Raw genomic sequence first — 26,109 nt, 5'->3', positions numbered from 1 at the left:
AGTTTGGCCTATGTATTATTTGTTTTATGTTTTGTATTAATTGTCTCAACATACACTGATCGCCTCCTATGTGGCAGACATTATACTAGGCTTCTGGCATAAAAATAAAGAGGAAAAAAAATATCTCCAGACCCTGCTGGAGTGAGGGAACAGTTTAGTGAGGAAAATAGATATTAATCAAGTAATTGCATTAATTAAACCATGATTATAAACTGATAAATGTTCCAAAAAAAAGGAAAGGAATTCTATGAGAGCATATGACAAAGGCAACCAACATAGACACAGTCTTGAAAAATACCCTGAGAAATTAAATATGACCTGAAATACGAATAACAAGTAGGTGTTAACTCATTAACTCAAGGGTGACCATCGAGGTGGTGCATTCCTACCAGAGGGAATAGCAGATGGCCCACGGTAGAAGGAAGCCTTTGAGAATCGTAAACACAAAACCAACATCAACATTTTTAAAAGACTCACCATAGCTGGAGCGCAAAGAGCTAATGAGATCTTTGTGTGAGATGAGGTTTATAAGGGTCAAATCAGCGCACGTCAACTCCTGTCTCTTTAAATCTCAAAGTTAGAAATGAAACTAGACACTCTGATATGTCTCCACAACCAAGCAGTTTAGAGGAGGAATCTAGTTAGAGTTTTCTTCCCACTTCCCACTTCTCAGTCTTAAAATATAATTTGGGATTTGGCACACCAGACTGTGTTTATTAAATTATTCTTTTGTGTATCATATATCTTCCATGTCCAGAATTTTAATTGACATTTGCATTCGGTTTTGAAACAATTTGACAATTATTTTAGATCAGACTCCATGACTCCCTTTCTTGTGTTGACCTACCTTTCTACCTCTTGTTAGCTCCCTGTTGCCACAAATTCCCCAGACTTGAGTTTTTAACTTTGATTACTCTTCTGATCATTTAGAATAGGTATGTGTCTTCAACTAACTCCTTCAAGGAGCATGTGTGCTGGTATGATTTCGAAACCCACTCACAGCGTGGAATGCCTGAATGCTGTTGGCTTCACATATAAGGGAGGCACCATGTGGTTGGTTATACAATTTGGCTCATAACCAGGTTTCTTCAAAACTCTGCAAGATGGTTTCCTTATCTTTTGACATTTAGCATTATGGAGAAGTCTCAGGTTGATCTGATTGTTATACCTCTACAAATAAATTCTTTTGTTCAGTTCTGTTTTATTTGTAGCCTGAATGCTTACAACATTTTTCTTTGTCTATTAAATATGTAAGTGTTTCCAGTGAAGTTTTGGGATGCGGCTATCTCTTGGTGATGTTGCCTGGATGTGATAAAAGTGAAGCCTAAAATTTGCCTGTGCAAAAGGTGGTACTCTTTCTAGATACCATGCAACTCTGGGGTCAAGAGCATTCAGTAAGAGCCAGAAGGTTCGGGTTCAGTCCCAGCTTTTTCCTTCACTAAGTCTGTGACCTTGAACAAAATTTGAAAAAGAAAATCCAAGATGAAAACATCTTGATTTTTCAGTTTTCCCTTTTTTTCTATTTGTAAAATGGAGTTAACATAATACCAGGTTCATAGGATACTCATGAGTCTTTAAGAAGTTAACAGAGGTGAGGTGCCTGGGAGGAAGCTTAGTTCATCCTGAGTGCCCTATCAGCACTTCTTGGACTATCATCTTTTTTCTTCTTTCTCAGCCTTCATGAAGTTTGCATTAACTATTTGCTTTTGCATATACTGTAATTGTTCTGATTTCATGTAGCTTGAGATTGGATCTCCATTCTTTGTGTCTCACGTCTATACTATTGTCTTCCTCATTTCACCTCTTCATTTTTCACTCCAAGGATAGAAATACTTCCCCAGTTTCAACCCCATTTCATGATTTGCTTTACTGCAGCATCAGTTCTGCTTCTTACTGCCTCAGAAAGTACTTAGATTTTGCTCTTCACTCTTTGAATATGCTGCTGTGAATGCCTTTTCTTCTAAGGTTATCTGTTCCATCTCATTTTGTTAACTCTGTAAACTTCTCTCCCATTAATGTCTTCCTCTCTCAGAATACAATACTTCCTGGAATGCCAACCGATTTCTAAACTCTCCCCCTGCCTTCTGTAGTTCATATTTTCAAAATCCTATGAAATGAATTTTCATAATTTCTTTTTTTCCCTTTTCCTGCTAAACTTCAGATAAGCTTTTAATTGATGGTGTCCGATCTTTCTACTTATTCAAAGAGAAGCAGAGATCCAGACTCAAATCAGTATTTACCAAGGGTCGGGTGTGTACATTTCCTGTGGCTTCATTCACTTTCCATTTCTTTGCAAGTCAAATTTCCTCCTAACTGCAGCCAGAGGTTAAATTAGGTTGCCAGATTTAGCAGATACAAATACAGGATGCCCAGTCGAATCTGAATTTTGTATTAACAATGGGTTTTTTTAGTCTAAGTATGTTCCAAATATGGTATGGGAAATTAAGCTAAAACAGTTTTTAAATCATCTGATATTCAAATTTAATGAGGCTCCTGTGCTATACCTGTCAAGCCTTGATTGGACTGACAAGCATCAAGTTCAGCCAAGACCTCCAGTGCTGCTTGCTCTTGCCTGGTGCAGATCTGTCGAGGGAGTTCTTTTTGTCTTCTGCCCACGACTTCTCTGTAATGCTGTGGTGCTCCGGATGACCTGCTTTTCCTCTTTGCTCCCTTCACCACATTGTCAGAGGGGACACGGTTTCCTAGGATATTAAGTGCCCTCGTCCTTCCTCCTGCTACTTCCTTTCTACCACCTTGGGAAACTTCCTGTTCTTTGGAAAATCCAGTTTCCAAAAGGATGGAGTAAAAATAATAAATACTTATTGAATGCCTACTGTGTTTCAGGCATTGGGCTTGGTGCTTTGCATGAATTAGCACTTCTAATTTTGTTTTCCTAGCTAATCTTTGAGGCAGGTACTATATGCATCTCATTTTGGAGATTATGAAAATAAGGCTTAGGAAAGTTAATGACTTGACCAAATGATAAGACAGTAGCATGGGGTTTCACTTGTCCCTGAATACAAGTGTTTAACTTCTACATGATTGATCTCCACCTCTCTGGGTAAGGAGGCAGCTTGTGCAATGGACAGTGTGAACTTTTACCTTCTTTCTGCCTTTCTGTGAGGTTTCCCATGAACAATCTGCCAATTTTCCTCTCCTCCTCCAGATCCAAAAGCTGTTGTATGAGTAAGATTTCTGCAAAAGTCTAGAAATACACTGCCCATAATTTTTTACTTATTGGTTTATTTTTGGTGAGTCTTCATCTACTATATTTTCATGAGGTTTATAGTAAGCATTTGGGATATTGTAGGTTAAAACTGGTAGCCAGTTTCCATTTTAATCAGGAGGACACAATTCATTCTTTGACTTTCCCATTTCTTAGATGACAAATTCTACTTTTTAAACTTTTCCAAAAGCTATTTTCAAATCTAGGCCTGATGACTATATCCAGGGTACTTACACAGCTACTTTTCCCTATTCTTTACCAAATCCACTTTGATAATCAAGGTTTTCCTTCCTGTCCCCAGTTAAGGCTGAAGTTGTTCTTTTCTCTGTTGATTCTCTTAGCCTTTTGGAAGATGACATTGTCAAAGAAAGTTACAAATAAGTATAATGCAGTGCTTTTTTTAAAATAAAGAATCTCCGAGGACATGGACAATGCTCTATGTTCCAAAGTCCTAGGTCAGCTTTGTGTTCAGGGAGCATAATCAATTTCCTCCCTCTGATCAAATGGTTGGTGCTATTGATAAATTCACATTAGTCTCACTGTCCTTTTTCCTTTCATTTCATCCTACTTCAGACTGAAATTACCTTACAACACAGTAATGTCCAGATGTACCCCACTTCTTCCGTTTCCCCTCCCATGTTTTTTGTATGTATTTTTCTTTAAATGTACTTAATTTTCAATTGCCAATCTTCATCCTTGAGCCCACCCTGCCACGTTGCACTGGTACCTATGATATTTGATTTGAAAATTTCATGCTTACTTTCTTCCCTTGACCAAACCCTGTCCTGAACCTGTTGGTATGTACACATGGGGGGCTGTGAGATTTGTTCCTTAACATATATTTATCTGAGCGTTCCTGTGATACTTCACACCATGTTTCTTCTTTCTCTCAAACCTATTGTCCTCTGTGACATCTGCTTTTGCAGTTTTATCTGGGATTTCCTTTCCTCTCCCTAAAAATCAGCAGCTCAGGCCAGGGATTCTTTTGCCAAACACATTCTTTCCAATCTTTGTGAAGTTCCTCCGGGCCTGTAGGAATCCTCATTCCACCGACTGGACTGGTGAGTGTTTTTAAAACTTGGAAAACAAACTGCTGTATGACTTCTTGGCTCTCCCAGGTTGAGGTCATATGTAAAGATCTCATGTTACTCGTGACCTTGGTCTCACCCTGAAAACATCCACTTTATGCCTTTTAGTTAAGGAGCCCGTTATATACCATTTTGCCATGGGATGAAAAGAAAACAGCTGCCTTATAAAGCTGGAAATAAAGAGAGAACAAATCAAGACAAAGTAAGTTCAGAAAAACTACATTATAATGCCACGTCTACTCTGTATTCATCCACAGAGCCAACGTTCCTATTTGTGACCCTTTTCCATCTTACCCATATAATGCCACTGTTATTATATAATTATAATTAAATTCAGACAAAATTTATTGTGTTCTCATATTTCCACAAAAATTTTATGGTATTTTGAGGTAAAAGTGTCTCAAGTTCGTCATGTAGATAGGCCACAATTGACTCAAATATTTTCCCTATATACCACATACATAGAGGAGGCATAACATTTATGTTTCATACTCTTGATGAAAATAACTGTTTTTCCTTGGGATTGGCTCCTTGAGAAGTGTTTTCAGACCTGAAATTACATGGCCATTGATCTTTTTAAAAGAGTATTCCCAAATTACCTTTCTGAAAGTGTTACATCAATTCATGCTTCCATCGACATTGTCAATAGTCGCCATCTCAAGGTTTGTCTCTGCCAGTTAATGTGGGGTTTTTGTTTTGTTTTGTTTTGTTTTTTTCTTCTTTTTTATTAGTACATTATAGTTTTACATAACAGTGGGGCTCATTTTGACATAGTCATAAATGCTCCCTTTCAATCCTCAGTACTTCGTCTTTCCACCACCTCCCTCCTGTTCTCTTCCTCTACTCCACCGTCTTCCATCTATTTATCTAGTGTTATTAGTGTGCTATGGTTGTATATGAGAAATTGGAAAGTGTTGTGAAGTAGTCATACATGCATGTAGCATAATTTGGTTGGCTTTGTAAAAATATTGAACGCTTCATGAATTTGCCTGTCATCCTCTCTCAGGGGCCATGCTAATCTTCTTTGTAGTGTTCCAATTTACTATATGTGCTGCCAAAGTGAGCACTCCATATTAACATTTTACTCATTTAATATGAGAAAGTGGTATGGTGTAATTTAAATATAACTATTGATTCTGATTTCTCTCCTGTCCAGAGAGCAGGGAAGGATTCTCTGACATCAACCCTGTGCCAGGATAGAAGGTCAAAATGCCCAAACACATAGTAAGGCAGACACTTGCACACAGAGCCAGTAAGAGTAGAAACTGGTTCAACCATTCTGAAGAGTAATTTATGAAGACACATAAAATACTTTAAAATGTCTTCTTGTCTTTGTCTGGAAATTACTTTTCAGGTGAATCTCATCTGAAACATGCAGCATTATTTACAGTATTAAAAATGTGAGGAACCCAGGTGTCCAACAGAAAGAGAATTATTGAGTGAACCATGATACTGACTTAGAAAGAAGACTAAGAAAGTTACTTGTCATGCTTAGGAAGAATATTTTAATGACACATAAATGGGGGAGGGAAAAAAATAAGATAACATTCTAGGTGTAATATGATCTCCTTGTGTGGAAAATGCTCAAAGGAAAGTCTAGAAAGCAATATGCCAAAATAGTAATAAAAAATTGCCAGAGTGGTAAGTTTATGATTTATATTTATCCTGCCTTTTAACATTTTCTAAGTTACTCAGAATGTCAGTCATTTACATCAACAATCGAGAAGTACAAAAAAGAGAAAGAAAATACCCTTAAGTGTCAAGATACCAATGTGCTTCTATGGAATTTGAAGCAAACAACATTTAGAACAAGTCTAAACTCAGCACTTCCTCTCCCTCCACCAATCTTTATTCCACTGAATTAACTGTTACTTCTCTAGCATCTCCACTTGACATAGCCTCTTTAGGAACACAGATGCTGTCTTCCTCATTTGTAGATTCTATCTCCTACTCAAGCCAGTGTCTAATATTGTTTCTCATGAAGAAATTGATGTTTTACTTTTCATGGATTTATTTAGGCATTCAATCAATCATTCAGAAAGACTTATTTACTAGCACATGTTGTCCCAGGCACCATAATCCAGGGAAACAAATATAAACAAGGAAGGGTTTCTCTCCTCACGGAGTGTAAGTAAAATCCAAAGGGAGTACTAAACAGAGTTTCAGGATGGAGATGAGTAATTTCTTCAGTCAACCATACCTGTCGAGTTATAAAGGTTCCATGCCCTGCTCCTTGGTATTAGAAGACCGTCACAAATACCCTTTGATAATCCTATTTGTGCCTGTGTCACCCTTCCTGCTGCCGAGGCTGGGGCAGTGCTGTCGGATACTCCAGCATCCCCTGACACTGCCTTCTCTGCCATGGTCACAGCCTTGCATCCCACTTCTTGGCTTGGCCTCTGCAATGAGTCAACACTGTGGTGGTCTCACCAGATGCTATTTCTTTACTTTGGATCTTTCCTTTTTTTTTGTTTGTTGTTTGTTTTTGTTTTAATTTCCTTTTTTTCCAATTTCTCCCACAATCCCAGGAAAACCCAGAACCCTAGAAATTTATGGAGTTGCTCACATCTGCTTTCAGGCTTGGATTATCAGCCCTATCTCTGTGTCCTCCATAGACTGGAGGATTTATTTACAAAGCATTGTCCCACCAGGCAGCGAGAGCTTCTTCCTATCTTTGATCTCTCCTCTACTGAAGCAATTTATCTTCTGCCTCTCTCTTCTACTCTCAAAAGAGACCCGTTTCAGGAAAGGCCTATTTCTATCTCTCTGTGGTCACATTTCAGGGAAACCCATCAGATACAGGAGGGAAATCTCCAACATAAGTGGTAGAAATGGAGGAATCTCAAGAGTGAAGGAGCAGCGTGGTAGGATGATCCCCTGGAGAGAAAAGTCTCCATAGTAAGGTTTTTCAATTAGCTTATTCTCATCTGCCTGCTCCTTTTGATTTAACATATAAATCCCAACAAATGGGCTCCTCCATAAACACAGATTCTCAGTTACAACTACAGGAAAATTAAAATATATAACCTCCTCTGTTTTGATTTGAGTTCTTTTCTTCTCTCCTTTCCCCTCTCCAATTTCATAGATTCCTAAGTTTCTGGATGAGAAAGAACTTCAAAGAAAATAAGAAGCCTCATTATATGTTGAAATTCTTCTGCAACATCTCACCAAATTGTCCTTCAACTTTTGCTTGTGCACTTCCTGGACAGGGGACCTCATCACCTTATTGGTCAGCCCATTCTATCATTTATAGCTTTAAAAGTTAAAATGTTTGTATTCCCAGTAGTAGAAACTGTTCCTCCTGATGCTTTCTTGGCCCTAATTCAAGTTCTCAACATGATACCATACAAATCTCATTCTTCCTTCATATGAAATTCCTTCCAATGCTTCTATTCTTCCAATTTGTGCTTCATTCTTCCTCTTTTTAACTCTCATATAAGAACACTGTGGGAAAAAAATAAAAATACATATAATCTAATTTTCCTAGCAATGTTAGGAGATAACAGAAATAAATTTTGGCAAGATAAATTCATTCATTTTGTACAATGAATGCTTACCTGCTATTCTCATTGTTCCAGGTCTCTTGCAAAAATCTAGGGATGTCAGGTGAATGATGTTCACTTTTTGTACTCAGGAAGTTCACAGTCTTGTTGTTAAGAGTATATATTCTAAAGACCATTTTCTCTGATGTGGGGATGCTAATTCACAATAAGAGGGGAGGATAGGGAAGAATAGAGTTACTTTATATTAGGTAGAGGGGAGTGAAGGGAGGGGAAAGGGTAGGGGGGTAGGAATGATAATAGAGTGAAACGGACATTATTACCTCATGTACAAATATGACTGCATGACTGATGTGATCCTACAATATGTATAATCAGAAAAATGAGATTACATTCCATTTATGTATGATTTATCAAAATGCATAAATGCATTCTACTGTTATATACAACAAATTAGAACAAATAAAAAATATTTTAAAAAGATTGTATATTCCAGCATTAGAGGCTTTGGTTTTAATTCCTGATAGGCCTGTGTGGTTGCCAGGTCTTAAATGTATCATGTGAAATTCAAATAATAATAGTACCATTTGGCCAGGTTGTGAGAATTCAATTAGACAATCCATGTAGAGTTCACTAAAAGATTGATAGATGCTGGCCATCATTTTTGGGAGGGGTCCTGTAAGAAAGAGATAGGTCAATTTCAAGACAGTGAGTAGACTGGGGAAAAACAGAATGTGCTGCAGCAGCATAAAGGGCACCTATTTAAGACCTGGTGAAAACCAGAGAGCAAGGGGCTTTTAGCTAAGTCTAAAAAGAGGGAGGAATTTGGTGTGTGAAGAAGTTGGAGAGGGATATTACGGGAAGATATATTAGGCTATGCAAATGTGTGGATCTGTAGGAGCCCACAGGGATTCAGAGACTACAAAATATCTAGACAGTTGGAGCACATGTGGATCATGGCCACAGAGGACAGCGAGTTGTTTCCAGAGGTCATAACACAGAAAATCCCATAATCCAAGCCAGGAGAATGAACTCTGTCCTATGGTCATGAGAAGCTCAGGAAAGATTCATAAGAAATAATCACTTCTGCCATTTCAGATGACTCTGGAAGATGGTGAACTGGAGAGAGGCAACCCTGGAGGAACAGTGGATCTCTCAGCAGGCAGGTTCAGCTCATTCTTAGGTTGCCAATAATGCAGGGGTGAATGAGCAAGTGTCAGCTGCATGATTTATCCAGAATTTTACAAGCAGTGAAATATAGAAGAAAGTCCTTTCATTTCATTATTAGTATATTCATAAGCGTTATGTTTTATAGTTTGGTATTATTTTAGTTTTGATTTATAGGTAGCATCAAGAGGGTTTGCAGCACCAAAGCACTGAAAGGGCTTAATCCAGCTATGAATTAAAGGGGAAACTTTGGTGGAACAAATGAGAAATAAAAAGGATCAGAATTAAGGCAACAGCACTAAAGATAAAGAGAAGTGGCAAGATTCAAGGAGATAACACTCACAGTTGAATCCTTTTTTTTTTTTAAGGGCATAGACTTTTTTTCAGTTCAAAGTGTCTCTGTGACCGTGACAGTACATGACAGCCTAATTGACCTGCATAAATTGACTTCCGATGTCACAAATGTTTTCTTCATAGGAGTTTATAAATTTCTAAAAAATAGTTGACCAAGATATTCTCTGAATCCTCATTTATTTGTTTCTCATTCATTTACTTAACAAATATTACTAAACTTTACCATGAACAGCAAGAGTATCCGGGGAATGAGATATTCCCTAGACTTAGGAAATTTACAGCCCAGCAGCAAAGTGAATAGATGTTGGAAAATAAAAACAAAAACAAAATTCATCATTTTAAGCACATTTTTAATAGCAACTACCTTCTTTGACACTTAACTCTTCAAAGAAACTATATGTGTATATGTTGTATGTTGGCTGATAACCACCTTTTTACAAGTCCAATGGACAGGTTTCCATCAGTAACTTACTTGAAATCTCAGCAGCATTCAAGACTTTTTTTCTCTTGGAATTTTTCTGTTTCCTTAGCTTCTGTAATATCACAGTCTCCTTTTCACTCCTTTGCTTCTGCTTCCCTGTCTCCTTCATGTTGGGGTTCTTCAAGTCTCTATCTTATGCTGTACTTTCCTAAGTGAGCTTGTCCACTTACAGGTTTTGCATATCCTCTGAGATCTCCAGATTTTCAGTCCCAATCTCTTGTGAGCTACAGATTCATATGACTCAATTGATTATTTAATACCTCTACTGTGATGCCTCATGAGTGTCTTAGCCATGACAAGTTCAAAATCCAAATACTGGGGTTCCAATTCTTCCTTTCTCAAAATGTGCTTCCTTTCCAGTGTTATCCCTTTCAATACATGGAATAATATACCCACTTGCTTAAGAAAACCCTGAGGCTGGGCATGGGGGTGCACACCTGTCATCCCAGCAGCTCGGGAGTCCGAGTCAGGAAGATTGCAAGTTCAAAGCCAGCCTCAGCAACACTGAGGAGCTAAGCAGCTCAGTGAGACCCTGTCTCTAGATAAAATGCAAAGTAGAATTGGGGATATGACTTGGTGGTTGAGTGCCTTTGAGTTCAATCCCTGGTACACCCCCTCCCCAAAAGAAAAAAAAAAACAAAACCCTTAGTGTTACCCCTGACACTTCCACAAAAGTTGAAACCTCTCTTCACCTCTTCCCTTCTCCTTGATTCTCCTGGCCCCACCTCAGTCTGGGGCACCATCACCTCTCACCTCAGCTGCCAAGATATCTTCCAAACCTCTCTCTTCAGAGTTACTACTGTTTCTCTCCAATAATTTTCAACACGGTGATCATATTTTTTTTAACACACACACACACACACACGTACACACACACACTCACTCCTAATCATGCCATTCCTTGTTTAGGAATGTTTAACAATGTCAATTATTTAGCCTGATTTTCAAAACCTAGTATAAACGGACACAAGCTAGCTCTGGTGTCTTAATGTGACACACGCATACTCCATGTAGAAATATTTCAGTTCCTTAAATATGCTATGACCTGACATTCCATGGGGACCTTGTGCTTGCGCTTTCTATTTCACGCACTAATCCCTAATGTTTGCCATTTCATGTCCATGCTATCTCTCTCCAAGAGAGCATCTATTTTCTTGTTTATTTATTGCTATCTCCCTTGTACTAAAATGTAAGCTCCATGCAGCAGGGACTTGAGTGTTTACTCACTGTTATGTACTCAGCATTTAGAAGGGTCTCTGGCACAAAGTATTAAGTCAATGAATATGTGTTTCATGATCAATTAGCTAATCCTCAGACTGCTGGTTTGGTTAGCTCTTTTTTTTTATTTTATTGGACCTTCGACTCTTGTACCACCCACTTCTCTAGCATCCACCCATCACGGTTATAATTCCACATTTCCTCATGATGATTACAGTCCTTATGAGTAAGCAGGATTTTGAGGGATGGGTATGACGTCCAGTCACCTGACATTTCCACTTCTCAATTATTTACTAAAAATAGAAAACTGGGGTCAGAGTAGGAAGGATCCTCTTTTAGGCTCTGTTGAGTTATACGATTTTAGGTCTATATCATTGAAGATTCAAAAAGCAATAGGTAATTAACTGCTGAAGAGTGTCAAAGGACAGAGGAATGAGCTCTGTTCTAGGGGTAAGGGTCTTGGACTGCGACGGAAGTCAGCTATGTGACAGTTGCCTCTCTGTGTTATAGTAGCTTCTCGTATAAAACTAAAAAAATAACACCTTGCCATGATGGGAAGTAGAATCTCAAAGTTTATCTTCTTTTTAGATATGTTTCCATCTACTGTACATCTAATATTTAAGCAATTGAAAGTTGCTATTCAGCACTGAACCAGACATTGGGCTAAAAATGAGACTGAAAAAAATCCGTAAAATCAAGTGTTCACTTTTCAGTATAGGAATCGTCTAAGTAGGTATTTAACTCAAAATTCAATATTCTAAGGACAAGATAGAAACGTGGGAACTAGTCTGCACAGACACCTAATCGTGTCATTGCCATTGCATCATTTCATTGTGTCCATGTATCCAGAGTATCAAATCTGGGATCCGTGTAGGGGTTTTAGAGATCTTCTGTCCAGCAGATTCAAATCTGGACTCCCCCAGCCAAGTCGTAGCCAAGTGGTTCCCACAGGCAGCCACACAAACTCACCCGTTACTGCGCTGCACGGCAGACAGCTCTCTGGGCAAGCAGACATCGGCAATTGCCCGTGGTTTTATTTCCCCAGGTACCTAGTGTAACACAGCCACTGCCTGACAGATCTAATCACAGGCAGGGTCTCTTTCGCAGTCACCCCAGAGTAAAAGCTCAGCGTGTTCCCAAGGAAATGACTGAAACATACAAATCAATTGCCCTTTTCTTCTCTTTTTTTTGACCCCATTTTGAATGCAAGTATGAGATTTGATAACAGCACCAAGAGAGGAGGTGGATTTCATACGTCCAGGGACTCATCAAAAGGAAAAAGACTGCACAAAGATAGAAGTGTTCAGCCTTGTGCCAGCCTCAAAGATTACCACAGCCGCTCCTGAGAATAGCCAGGAACCCAATCAAATTCTCAAATGTCAGTGTCAGAGTGGCAAAAGAAAAAGCCTCCTTCAGCACCCACCCCTCGCTGCCTCCAGGACGTTCATCACCACACTGTTCCTTGCCCATGTCCCTAATTACCAACCTCTGGGTCTCTGTTTATACTTTTGCCCCCACCTGAGACATCATATAGCAATACCACACATGCAACTTCAGTGGCTCCTCCAGGCCAGCTCAAGTGTCTTCTCATGCATGAAAATGTACTTGGATGATCTCTTCTGAAATTTCTACATCCCTCCCAGCATAATTCAATATGACCCTCACCTACGTTTGCCTTGCATTATCGTCATCTTTGTTCACATCTCATGTTATCTGCTGGGCTGGGAGCTCCTTGAGGGCAGGGTCAGCCTTTATATTTCGTGTAGCATGGTCTCAGGCTTGGCACACAGAAAGCCCTGGATTCATATTTGTTAATTAAATGACTGGAGTAGAACTGATCTCACAGACACAAGTGACCTAATTTTCGGCCTTTAGGGATACAATGTAATCATTAAAAGAACTTGAGGAAGACCTACTTGTTTCACAAAGAGGCTAGTTAGAAAAGGGCCATATCGGAGGCTTCCTGTTTTCTTGCCAGGAAGCAAATTGTTATTCCAAGTAGGTTGGTCCCAAAGGTCTGTCTTCCCTGCGTGCGAGGTCAGGCAGCATTGTGCAGAGGCTGGGACAAGCATGTGCTACAGAGGCAGATGTATCTGTCTGGAATTCTGAGTCCTGTGTTAACAGCTATGTGGCCTTGGGAAATTCACCTCTCTATTAAGCAGTAGCAGTAGTCTCTACCACAGGGGAATACCAGGAAGGAGAGGTGTGTACACTGCCTTGAACAGCCTCTTGCATCTTGTTTAGAATCAAATTTATATTTCATAAGTAGAAATTTATTAAAGAAAATATGTTGTGTCTTGCATTTTCTGAATTTCTGATTACCTACAAATATGCCTCAGTTTCTATGTGGTGTGTCTATTTGTGGCCTCAGCTGCATGGGAGGGAGGAATTCTTTTCCAATTCAGGTTCTTTTAAATAGAAAACTGGAGTTGGAGGGTTGAAACACTGAATTCATTGATGATAAGTATCATGGATATCAAGGTATATGGAGCCAGGTCTTACAGAAGAAGGCTCTGTGGTTGATCAAAGCCACCACACATGATCCAACATGGCAAAGCTGTTTCATCTCTTTACTACTCTCTCTTCTCACAATCAGAGCCTTAGCTCCAGCTCTCATAACTTCTCACCTGGACAACGGCCTCCATCAGTTGAATCTCTGTCTTCATTTTTATCTCATCCCTCTCCGTCAGCTTGTTTGCAGCAAGAATGGATGATCCTTCCAGAATCAAATCTTGTAAGATCTCTTCCTGGTCTATACTCCTTCAATGATTCCCATTTACCTACAGAATTCATATCAAGCTCTTCCAGAGAAACACAAAGATAGAAACAGGTGGATACATACACCCATGAGGTGTGGCAGCAGAGATGTAAGAAACCCTTCTCTGCCTCATCTCTGGCAGGGTAGATTGTACTCATTGTCAAAACAGTGGTACATATATCAGCCCCTCACTATCTATCATAAAAAGGGTGCCATATTAAATTTTCTTTTGCTTCTCCCTTTCATATTCTCTCTCTCTCTCTCTCTCTCTCTCTCTCTCTCTCTCTCTCTGATAGGGGAGGTGTCTGGGAATGTAAGGCCCATCCCATTCCAATAATAGATATATGATGAGTGCACCTACTGTTTTTGGGGGACTGGTAGTCTGTTTAATAAAATTGTCTTGGCATAGTTATAAACAGGATCAACTTTCATTTTCAATTAAGAGGATCCACTTTCACTGCTGATTTGGATGGAAAAGCATATGGTCACATTTTGATGACATATAAGTGGACTTCAAAAACTCAGAACTCCTAGAGGTAATCCTCATGGTTCTGTTCTCAAACATTACTTTGTTATAGTAAAGAATGTGGTTTTTTTTCTTTCACTCCTAGTCATTAAGAAAATGAAATTTTTCACTTTACCCAGGTTCTTGCTCTGTTATTTCCCCCCACCCCACATGACAAAAGAAGCTGTGTAGACCTTTTAAGAAAATCATGATTCAATTGTTTCTCTGGTTCAACCCATCTGGACAACTGAATATTACAGTAAGTTTTCAAGGTCACATCTTATTTCATTTCAGTTTTGTCTTAAAAGATGATATTCACACCACTATTTATAAAATATGATTTATCAGTTTTCTACCTCATTGAACATACTGAAATTCAAAGATGTATTTTTGAGGTGATTCATTCTCAGAAGAATAATATTAAAGTGACTGACATATTCAAAAGTGCACTGTGGTTTTGATGTGAGCTATTTTCACATCTGAGCACACAAACTAAATGTGTACATGTGTATAGATATTATTTTACACATGTACAAACATTTTTAAATTTACACATTATTTTTAGTGTTTATTCATTTCACTACTTTGTTAATAATACTTTTAACCCAAATACTTTAAATTTAAAGATTTTAGGAGCTGGGCATGGTGGCGCCCACCTGTAATCCCAGCAGCTCCAGAGGCTAAGGCAGGAGGATCACAAGTTCAAAGTCGACTTCAGCAAAAGGAAGGTGCTAAGCCACTCAATGAGACCCTGTCTCTAAATAAAATACAAAATAGAGCTGGGGATGTGGCTCAGTGGTCGAGTGCCCCTGAGTTCAATCCCCGTTATCAAAAAAAAAAAAAAAAAAAAAAGAGAGAGAGAGAGAGAGAGAGAGATCATAGGAAAGACAAATAAATGACTATATAATTGGCACAAGCACTTAATATAGTTAGACATTGAATTTACTTCAGTTTTTAATCTGGTTTTTGGAACTATTTTTTCTTTTTTTGTATCCAGGATTGAACCCAGGGGTGCTAGAACTGTATTTCTGAGCACATTAAAGCGGTGTATGATGAGTCATTCAATGATGCATGTTTTTCCAGTATGGCTGCCTCTTTTTTTACTTCAGCTACATTTGGTCATATTTCAATTCCTTTCCTGTTACTTGCATTTCATCTTTCAAGATGATCTTGATATTTAACTCAAAAGAACTATTCAGTATATTGTGTGATATCTATCTGTCATCTATCTGTCTATCTCTATCTTGTTCTTATTGGTCCCATCCAAATTAATGCTTCTGGGTTCAAAAAGTTCAGGCAATTGTCATACAAATTTTGTAGGTATAAAAAAAAATGAATGCCAAAACTATGTATTTGTGCAGTGACGGTTCGAAGTCTTCTTAATAAGAAAACTCTACGTTCAGTCACCTTGGAACCAAAAGGTTATACAACAAAGCTCACATTTTAAGAAACACTTAAGGACAGACTTTTTCAGCTAGCTTCTGGAATTAACAATCAGTCCATGAGTTGTAGTTGGTTAGTGCTACCTTGCCCCCTCTGAAGTATGTAATGAGGAATCTTGGGGCAAGGTCATGGTCTTCATGGTGTTTAGAGATTTGGGGTTATTTCTGAGTTTTGCACATTTTGTAAATGTTAACCTCTTTTAAGATTATGCCTAAGATTTCCTGCATTTAGCCATTGATACATGTTTTAAAATTTAAGATCATTATATCTTAAATAAGTCCCAAAATAACAGACACAAGCACACACGGAAGAATCGTCTACACTTTGTATTTTCAGGGAATTCATGGATAGGAAATAAAATAAAATAAGTATATAATGTTTTGTAAATCTTGTACTGTTAAACAAAACATGTGACCAACTGCAATTTGTAAGATAAAATAGTTGCTTGATTTTACTTTTGTGTGGTGTGTCATCAAAATATTTGGAATAAACCTTAAGATAGTTCTTCTGTAAAATTTATGTTTGCAAAATGATAGATATTGGCCTAGAAATTCCCCTGATCTTTCATCGTATACTCTTAACAATATCTGCCACCCAATCTGAAAAATAAAGACTTAGCGTGACTTACAAAGACCTGGCTCTGCTTTTCACTCCATTTCATTGCTCATCTTCTGTTTCTCACCTTGCTCTCTGGCTCCAATTGTCTGAGGTTTCTGTCATTGTGGTGGAATCCAAGGACAGAGTGTCCAAGAGCATGATCTGTCAAGCCAGACTGCCTGGGTGAGAATCTGAGATCTGCTACAGCCTTGGTCTGGGACAAGCTACTTACCATCTCTGAGTCCAGGGCTCTGTAGCTATAAAAAGAGGATAATAATTATATAATCTCATGGGGCTACTGTGGGTTTAAATGACAGTACATACTAGAAGGTTAGAACATTGATGACCCCTTTAAAAAGATTATATGAGAGTTATTTACTAATTCCTCTAACCATCAAAATGATGTTTCTCCTCCAAACCACTGTCCTCAGGTGTGATCTCCTCTGAGATTCCAACTCCCAGGTCAGTTGGGACTCCCAGATGTCCCCTGAGTTTAACCCATTACTTTAAGCTATAGCTGTCAGTTTATTCATTTCTCCTAGAAGATTATGGGCCACTCAATCTCAGGCGGAGCTTTCTTTTCCTTTGCCTTGCCAGTGTGTATTCCAGAGGTATAAATGTTCCACAAACTCATCAAGTGCTAATCAAACTAATACATGTTAGAAACATCAAGGAAAGTCACAGAGAAAAATGTTATTCCTTTTGAATAACACTAGTTACAAAATGAAATTTCAAAATTACCTTTTCTTTTCTTCCTGTTGTTGCACAAAATGGGGTGCTTAGAAAGATCCACTCTCTCTTCCTTGAGCTGCAGGCCTTGGCCTCATAGAATTCACATGTCCACGCAGTGTCTCCGGGAGCATGGCATACCCTTCCTTGCCTGTGATTTTCTGTGACTGTGCTGTCCCTCCTGGGATTGGGCTACCTCCTCAGGGGAGTAGCACCTTCCGAGTCTGAGGGTTCCTACTGATGGAGAGACAACTGGCTTCTAATTCCTTCCAACTGAGATAGTTCTGTCAATATTTTGGACCTAGGACCTAAAAGCAGAATGGAGAAGCCACCATGAGCCAATTAAATTAGATTAGCCCACTGGGAATGACAAACTTCATGTAAATATAAGAGGAACCTCTTCTGAATCATGAATTCTTGGGGAAAGGGGGATAGGATTTGTGGTGCTCCCTGAGCAAGATCAACCCCTACTTTAGCTGAAAATGTGGCACAGTAGTAGGAACTCTGTCCATCTAAAATGCTGCTCCTCTCAAACCCTGGGGTTCTGCATGAGCAGATATTTCTGAGAAACTCAGCTTTGGCTGGAGGGCCTGGGCAGGGAAACATGTGGTTTCCTAAGAGCCAACAAGCAATGTAGGCTCTGAGGATCTACTCTGATTCCCACAAGCCAGGAGGTGGGAAGGATAATTCTCATGCCTGATAGCTCCTCTTTCCATTTCAGAGGAATATAAGAGTCTCACTTATTGTACTTAAGACCAATTTATTTCTTTGAATAGGGGGCCAAGCATATCAGGGAATTGGGCCAAACCCTCAGCTTTGATGGCCCTATTTTCTGTTTCTTCAGTCAGGGACTTGGTGTCTAAATGTACCCCTTTTCATGCTGGGGAACTTGTGAGGAGCTGGGAAGGCTGATGGTACGATGGCTAGTTTAGTGTCTATGTGTGCATTAGCCTTCAGTCAAACAACCTCCTGGCCTTCATTTTCCATACTATAACCTGCATTCTGAAGAGGGTAGGGGCAGAAGAACTGCAGCAAGAAACAGAACAATGGGTGGGGGGCAGGTAGACAGGCAGGTGTCCCTTAGCCCAAGCCTGTCCTTGCAGAATACTGAGAAGGAATCACCTATTCTTCCTCCCAGCAAGTTCTCTGCTCTCTTGAAACTGGGAAATATTTGGAAACATTTTCTCAGTCCACACTTGGACAGGGTGATTTAAGTTGGGCTTCCTCCTCCTCCCAAAATAGATGGGAGAGAGAGTAGCTGTCTCAGGGATGATCTAGCAGCTTTTGCAAGTTTTATGAGATTACGTGAAAGCTCCTGCTCTCAGTATCAAAAGCCTTGAACTACCAGGCTCTTTGCTTTCAGCATTCTCTGTATCAGGTGTCCAGGGAGCCAGATGTCAGAGCTAAATAGACGGAGATGTTTCCATGAAACCGCTGACCACTGTCCCTGGGTAACACAGCCACTGTCACTGTAGAGAAGATCACTTGAATGTTAAACTTGATGTTTTCACAGGTTGGACTTGATACTCTACCTTTCTAATACAGATGTTTCAGACTCAGCATGTCCACGCACAAAAAAATTCAGGGCCTAGCTCAGAGCTGGTAGATGATAAGAAATCAGAAAATATATTAGTGAACTGAGCTGAATTTGGGCTTTCTCTCCTCTTAGAACTTTAGGACTTTGAATATAAAAGACAGACAAGTGGCTTCAGTTTCTTTGCAATGTTCCAGGATGTATCTTCACACATACCAATTTCAGGGCTAGGTCGGAGAATGCACTAATTGAAATTGTGTACTCTTAATCTGCTTTATAATTGGAATAAGAATAAAGAGACCTCAATAGATGTCCCATACTTGCTATATAATTTATCCTCTCTGAACCTCTCTGTGAGGTTCAAACGAGATAATACATATAAAATCTCTTTGTAAACTATAAGCCACTATAAAATCAAGATGATTGCATAGTTATTATTATTAAAGTAATTAGTGCACGATAGATGCATTAACAGAACTATTTCCCATTAACAATTAGATGTTGTAAGAAATCAAATCCCCATGATCAACTTAAATCAAATCACAATTTAAATCTACATTAGTACATGACTAAGGTGCCTAATATTTCAATATCTTCCTATATTTAAAAAAATAAGCACAAATGTGATACGGCACCATCAGATACAGAATGAACTTAAGATTTACAATTAAAAAATTAGCATGGTCACAGGAAAAGTAATGTGTTAGTTTTCTTTCACTATAACAAAATATCTGAAATAATCAACTTAATGAGAAATAGTTGAGTTTTGCTCACAGTTTTGAAGGTCCCCATACATGATCAGATGGCCCTGTTCTGTGGGCCTGTGAAGAGGCAGCATGTCATGGCAGGAGGGTGTGTCAAAGCAAAACTGCTTCTATACAAGTCAGGGAGCAAAGGAGTAAGGAGGGTCCAGGGTTCCATGATCCTCTTCAAGGGCACATTCCCAGTGATCTAAAGACCTCCCACTAGGCCCCATCTTTTAAAGCACCTACTGTCCCCCAAAGCACCACCCTGGGTACATACCGATTACTCATAGGCCTTTAGGGGATGTTCAAGATCCAAACTATAGCACCTAGCCAGGTCTCAATTCAACTGGAAAGCTGACTTACAACTCCTGGTCTCCACTTCTGGTGCTGAACCACATGGCCCCTATCTCCACTTCTCCTGCTTATCAGCTCTATTCTCCCTTTAGTGAATAGGATTTCACTGAGGGCTTTTGGGGGGGTTTTGGGTTTTCATAGTCTTTGTTTATATCCCCATGGCATTAGATCTGGTGACATCTGTGAATTAGTATTCCTCAACTCAGTCTGAAGGACACATCCCTGGGAGACACATTTTGATAGGCTCCGCCCAGGTCAGGTGGATCCCAATCCAAATGGCTGTGGCTGTGGGTACGAGGTCATGTGACAACTAGGGCTGGGTCTTCTGTGCTGTGGGCAGGGCAATGTCTTTAAGAAGAGGGTGAGTGGGGCTGGGGGGAAATAGAGAGTCCTCAAGAACCCCACCTGCAGCACCACTGGCTGTTCCATTCTTGTGAACTCAGTTGCCTACATCACAGTTTAGTGCTTCATTATTTCATTTTTTTGCTCCCCAATGGATGTTAGGTCTTCAAAATAAGATCCATGGTTAGTTCTATTCTTTAATCCCCAGAACATTCAGAACCTTGCTAGACACTTTGTAAGCACTCAGTGAAGCCTTGCTGATCGACATGATTGTTGTTCTTCATACACATCTAGCACTTCACAGTGAATGTAGCACAATTGTATATGCCAATCAATTTGACCCCATGAAAATTCTCAAATATTACATGTGCTTTAAAAATGAGGAAAAATCAAGGCACAAGGATACTAAGGGTCAGAGTCTGCATTAATTTCACACATGGAATGTTCTAGGTGTCTTTATAATATCTAAATGAATGGAAGAGGCAATTGTATCTTCACTCTAGAGATAAGAGTGGTCTAGAAATAAGCATTTGGACTTCATATGCATATAGATTACATACACATGAAAATAAGGGCAGTGAATGAGATGTCTTGGAATCTGTGTGTAGAGAGGGAATAGATGATAACCTAGGACAGAGGCCTAAGAAGCACCATCATTTAAGGATGATCAGAGAAAGAGAGTCTGTAAGGAGACATAGAAGAAGCATCCCAAGAAGAAGGAAAAAGACCAGGATGGGTAATATTTTGCCATGGGAAGAAAGCTTCTCAAAAAAGGGAGTAAGCAACAGGGTCAAATGCTTCTGAAAAGACAGTGTGATAAGAACTAGAAATTCCCTTGGCAATTGAAACAGGGAGATCATCCCTGGTTTGACCCACACAGTGTGAGGGTTGTGGTAGAGATACCAGCCAAAAGTCAAATGGAACAGAAAGGGAGTGGGTGGTGAAGAACCAGGAACAGCGAGTCCCTTCAGGTCTTTGAAGAAGTTTGGCAGTAAAGTGGGGGAAAAGATACACCTCTAAGTCAGTGTTGGGTGAATATTTATTCTTTTTAAAGATGGGAGAAAGTGAATCTATTTAAAGCCTGAAGGATGCAGAAGAAAATAAGCAATGGGAAGATGCCTAAGGGAGGGAATATGGGGGGCACAGGCCCTGAGGAACAGAGGGAGGGGTATGAGGAGCTGGGGGAGCACTCCCCCCAATGGGACACAGAGAAGGGAGAAAGAAAGGATGTGGGTGCTGGTAAGTGCATAGGCACTGAGGAATTGCTGTTCTGGCTTTTCTCTGTATAAATGAGAAGCATCCTTACTCTTTTATCTTTAAGGGTAAGGATGGTGGGGGCGCAGGAGTGCGGAGATGACTTGGTTTTGTTTGTTAAAGTGCCCACTAATGTCACTGTTCCTGATGCCCAGTTGCTCCTTGTCATTCATTTCATTCTTGCATGAATTCATTCATTCATTCATTCATTTGTTCATTCGTTCAATGATTGTCATCTATGCATCAGGCCATGGGGAACACACTGGTGGCACAGCAGCAAAAGCACATTGGGTAAGCAAAGGATGACCAAGGCTGCAGAGAAAGGTAAATTGTACTTGACCCACAGTAGGCTAGGCCTAGTTAGTACCTTTGCTTCTGAAACCAGCACTTTAACACAGTGAGCCACATAGCTATGTCTTGATTACCCCGATGATCAGGTCACAGACATATTTTATGCTCCATAGTATTGTAATCTTCCTCTCTTCACTCCTGAAGAGCCCAGATCTTTTTCTTCTAGAATATGGCTAAACTTGAATTTCTGGCTCATCTCCCATGACCTTTCTGGAAGGGAATGCTAACTGCCTCCAAATGTCCCTCTCCCTTTCTTGGGTGGTAAGTGAATCTAGCTGAATCTGTGGCTTTCTCAGGTGAAGAATATTCTCTACAGTCTTCAAGATTAGGTACAGCCATAAGGTACACTGAATTTTTGCTTGTGAAATGTGAATGAAATGATGTGGGTCATTTCCAGGTTAGTCCCTAAAGGGAAGGAGCTACACTGCTTTTCCTACTTTCCCTCCTGCTGGCTGGATTGAGCAGAAGGTGGCTGGGAGCTCATTTGGATGCTGCAGGAGAGGGGATAATGGAGCAATCTCATCCAAAGGGCCCGTGTATCCCCTTTAAGGTCTTTGTTCTTGACTCATGACTTAGAGACGTTGAACTTCCCTCTGGGTTCAGCAGCAGGCTTAGCTGAGGGGAGATAGAAAGAGCAGGAGCTAAGGAAATCATTGAGCGTCCATGATGCGATGTGGGGCCATGAATCTTTAAGTCCTACAAGTTGGGGTTTGTAGGAAGATAAAGGAATTGCACTAGGTGACTTCACCCCATGATCTAACTTCTCACTGAAGCTACATGGAAAGCACTCTGGTGTCTCCATTCTGTGGACTGTGAAACTTCGAGGGCTAAAAGAAGGTGCCCGAACGCACAGCTGGGGAGAACAGAGCTGGGTGTGCCTTGCTCCAAACCACGAGGCTTCTTCTCATTCACGTGAGGGCCCTAGGCTATAAGAAGCTCGCTTTCATCAGCCCTGTGCCTCAGCAGCAGCGAGAACTCAGGCTTCCCTTCCAGACCACAACATCCTGTGGCCATGTGCCCATCACACCACTGCCTGTGAGCCCCTGCAGGAACTGTGGCGATAGGGCTGAGGGAGGGCCGGAGAACAGAAGTGCCCCAGGCCAGGAGCCCTTTACAATGGACCCAGGTGCTATAAATTTCTCCAAAGGCTCAGCTCCTCTCCACACATGCACATCTGGAATGCCGCCTAACCCCTTGCCTCTCCAACCCCCTCTGCAGCGATGACTTCCTGGAGTATTTTAATGACTCACCATTATAAATAATATACTCTACCCTTTCTTGTTAAAAAAAAAAAAAAAGTCTGAGGTTTCTGCAAAACCAGCAAATTACTCCAAATCATAATTTCATCGAAAACACTAGGAAAAAAAAAAAAAAAAAAAAACACTCCACTTTCATACCCTGAGGTAGGAAAGGTTTGGGAGATTTATGTCTTTCCTTGAACACACAGATTTATAACAGTGGATAATGTACATTCATTTCATCCATATTTATACCTGAATTGATGCGGAGTCTGGTATCCATTACTTTAATCTATGTAACTTGATCATCAGAAATCTGAACCATAATTTTAACACGTATTACAAAGAGTTTCTTTTGGGCTTAAAGGAAAATGACGGCAGAGAAGAAAAGCCATTAAGACCCAGCTGCAGTCACTTATTCCTGGGGCACTTCCTTTTGCGATAGGTGTGGGTCCCCCTCCCCACTTCCCATCCATACCTTCCCCAACACAAGGTCCAGTTACTCAGTCAGCCACTGGCACTAACTGTGCAAAAACTGGAGAGTAGAGAGAGACAATTCTGGGGGAATTCATGTAAATAAAGCCCCACTATTCCCTCTAATCCAGAGTTCACATGGAGGCAGTGATAATGGGCAAGTAGTAGCCTCTAGTCACTTAGTAGAAGTGAAAAAATGCAGGATCTGATCAAAGCTTCCTTCTGACAGACAGTGGAAATTAAATCCAGATACCAGTTCTCAAACTGCATCGCTGGCAGTCAGCACATGGTTCCTGTCCAACTTCTGAGCACCAAACATTGGCTCAAAATTCCAAACGCCTGTCCTGGACTAATGCCAGGTAGGGGATTTTTGAGAGAACTGGGACTCAGGATTACATTAGGTGGAAGGTGAAGAAAACAAGACCTGGGATCTCACTCTAGCCTCTGTACGTCAGAGAACCTCCATTTCTGGACCACCATCCGTGGGACTTCCCAAAGTCAATTAAACAGCATGAGGACAGATCTTTTGGTCTGTTTTGCTCGCTGGTATGGTTAAGGCTGGCACTTTGTAGGTACTTGATAAATTTTATTGAATAAAACTTCATGATGAACTATTCCAGAGATGCAATAAATTGGTGAGTAGATACCGCACAATAGTGAAAGATGAAATCAGTGGGTTTTTGTGAAATTAGGAGTGTTGTTAAACGGAAGAATATACAAGTTATGTCTACTAAAGACTGTCCACTCTTGTATCTTCAAATGCTTTTCCATTCTTTATCATGTGTATCTCCATAGTGTCTTGTATAAATACTTCAGCATTTTAAAGCATGATTTCATTCAATGTTCTTAGCAATATTGTGACATGATTAAAACGAATACCACTCCTATTTCACAGATGTGAAAGTTGAGAGTTAGTTTCCATAACCTGCCTTTTGCCACCGACCAGCCTTTGAGCATTGCCGGCGCCTGATTCTCTATCCCACATTCTTGCAGATAATCTGTCACCGGGTGTGTTCCTGGCAAGAATAAAGGGCACAGTGAGTAAAGGGAACTCTGAAGAACTATCTGGAGAGAGTGTACCTGGCCCTAATCAGAATCCAGGAAGAGATCACCGACCCACAAATCTCTCGGACTGCTAGGTACTTTTCTCAGAGCCTCCTGAGGATAGTTTTAGATTTGACTGCCTTGAGGGAATAAATCCCAGCTGTCTGATTCTTGAAGTCAGATAGGAACACTATTTGGACTCATATTTTTCTCATGAAACTGAGTTTTGGAGAAGGAAACCTATCTTTAAAAATGGATTGATAGAAACTTTGTTGGTATTGTTTAATTTTTTTACTGCAGGAACATGTATATGTATGTTTGTGATATACATATATATGTACAATATATTTACATACATATATAACATACACCATTATACATATGTAATGAACACAATTATATAATATATTGATGTACATATCATTATGAATAAGTCTTTAAAATTATGACCAAAATAAATGACTCATTTAGTAGGAGAAGACTTCCAACTATAATCTGTTCTGTAAACAACTGGGCTTCTAGTGAGATGCAAGGAAGGAAGGAGAAACTGAGGCTTCTCATATATCTTGTTGCAGGTGCATTCAGTGAGTTTGTAACCAGTCCTACCACATCAAAAACATCACTCCTGTTTGTAGAAGAGGACACTAAATGCCAGAGAAGTTGCGTCTTTTTTAAAAATTATTTTTAAAATTTTTGATGCAGTCTGAATTTTGATGCATTGCACACAAATGGGGTACAACTTTTCATTTCTATGGTTGTACACGATGTAGATTCACACCATTCATGTAATCATACATGTACATAGTGCAATACTGTCTCAGTCAACTGTTTTTCCTTCCCCCACCACTTCCCGCCCCATTTTCCCCTACACAATCCAAAGTTCTTCCATTCTTCTCTTACCCTCTCTGCCACCCATCCACCCTGTTATGTATCATCTTCCACTTATCAGAGAAAACATTCGGTTTTTAGTTGTTTAGGATTAGCTTATTTCACTTAGCATGATATTCTCCAACTCCGTCCATTTACCAGAAAATGCCATGATTTTATTCTTCTTTGTGGCTGAGTAGTATTCCATTCTGTATATACACCACAGTTTCTTTATCCATTCATCAGTTGAAGGCATCTAGGTTGGTTCTATAACCTAGCTATTGTGAATTGAGCAACTATAAACATAGATGTGGCTGCTTTACTGTAGTATGCTGATTTTAAGTCCTTTGGGTATAAACTGAGAAGTGGGCTAGCTGGGTCAAATGGTGGGTCCATTCCAAGTTTTCTGAGGATTCTCACTTTCTGAGGATTCACACTGCTTTCCAGAGTGGCTGCACCAATTTGCAACTCCACGAGCAATGTATGAGGGTGCCTTTCCCCCGACATCTATGCCAACACCTATTACTTCTTGTGTTCTTGAAAATAGTCATTCTAACTGGAATTAGATAAAATCTTAGGGTAGTTTTGATTTGCATTTCTCTAATTACTAGAGGTGATGAGCACTTTTTCATACATTTGAGGTTTCACATAGAGGAAGTGAATGTGTTGAGTATGAGTCTGGGTGTGAGCGGCTTTGCAGCCCACAGCCTAGCCCATCTATCTTCATGCATTTCTACCAGGGGCATTAGGAAAACAGGAGCATCTGAATCCTGAACAACTTCAAAAAGAAGATTTCTTTAGTTGCTACCTTCGGAGAGCTTCTTCAAGAATTTTTGTCG

This window comes from Sciurus vulgaris, assembly GCF_902686455.1.
Source record: "Sciurus vulgaris genome assembly, chromosome: 15".
In the NCBI taxonomy this organism is placed as follows: Eukaryota; Metazoa; Chordata; class Mammalia; order Rodentia; family Sciuridae; genus Sciurus; species Sciurus vulgaris.
This window is presented reverse-complemented; position numbering follows the sequence as displayed.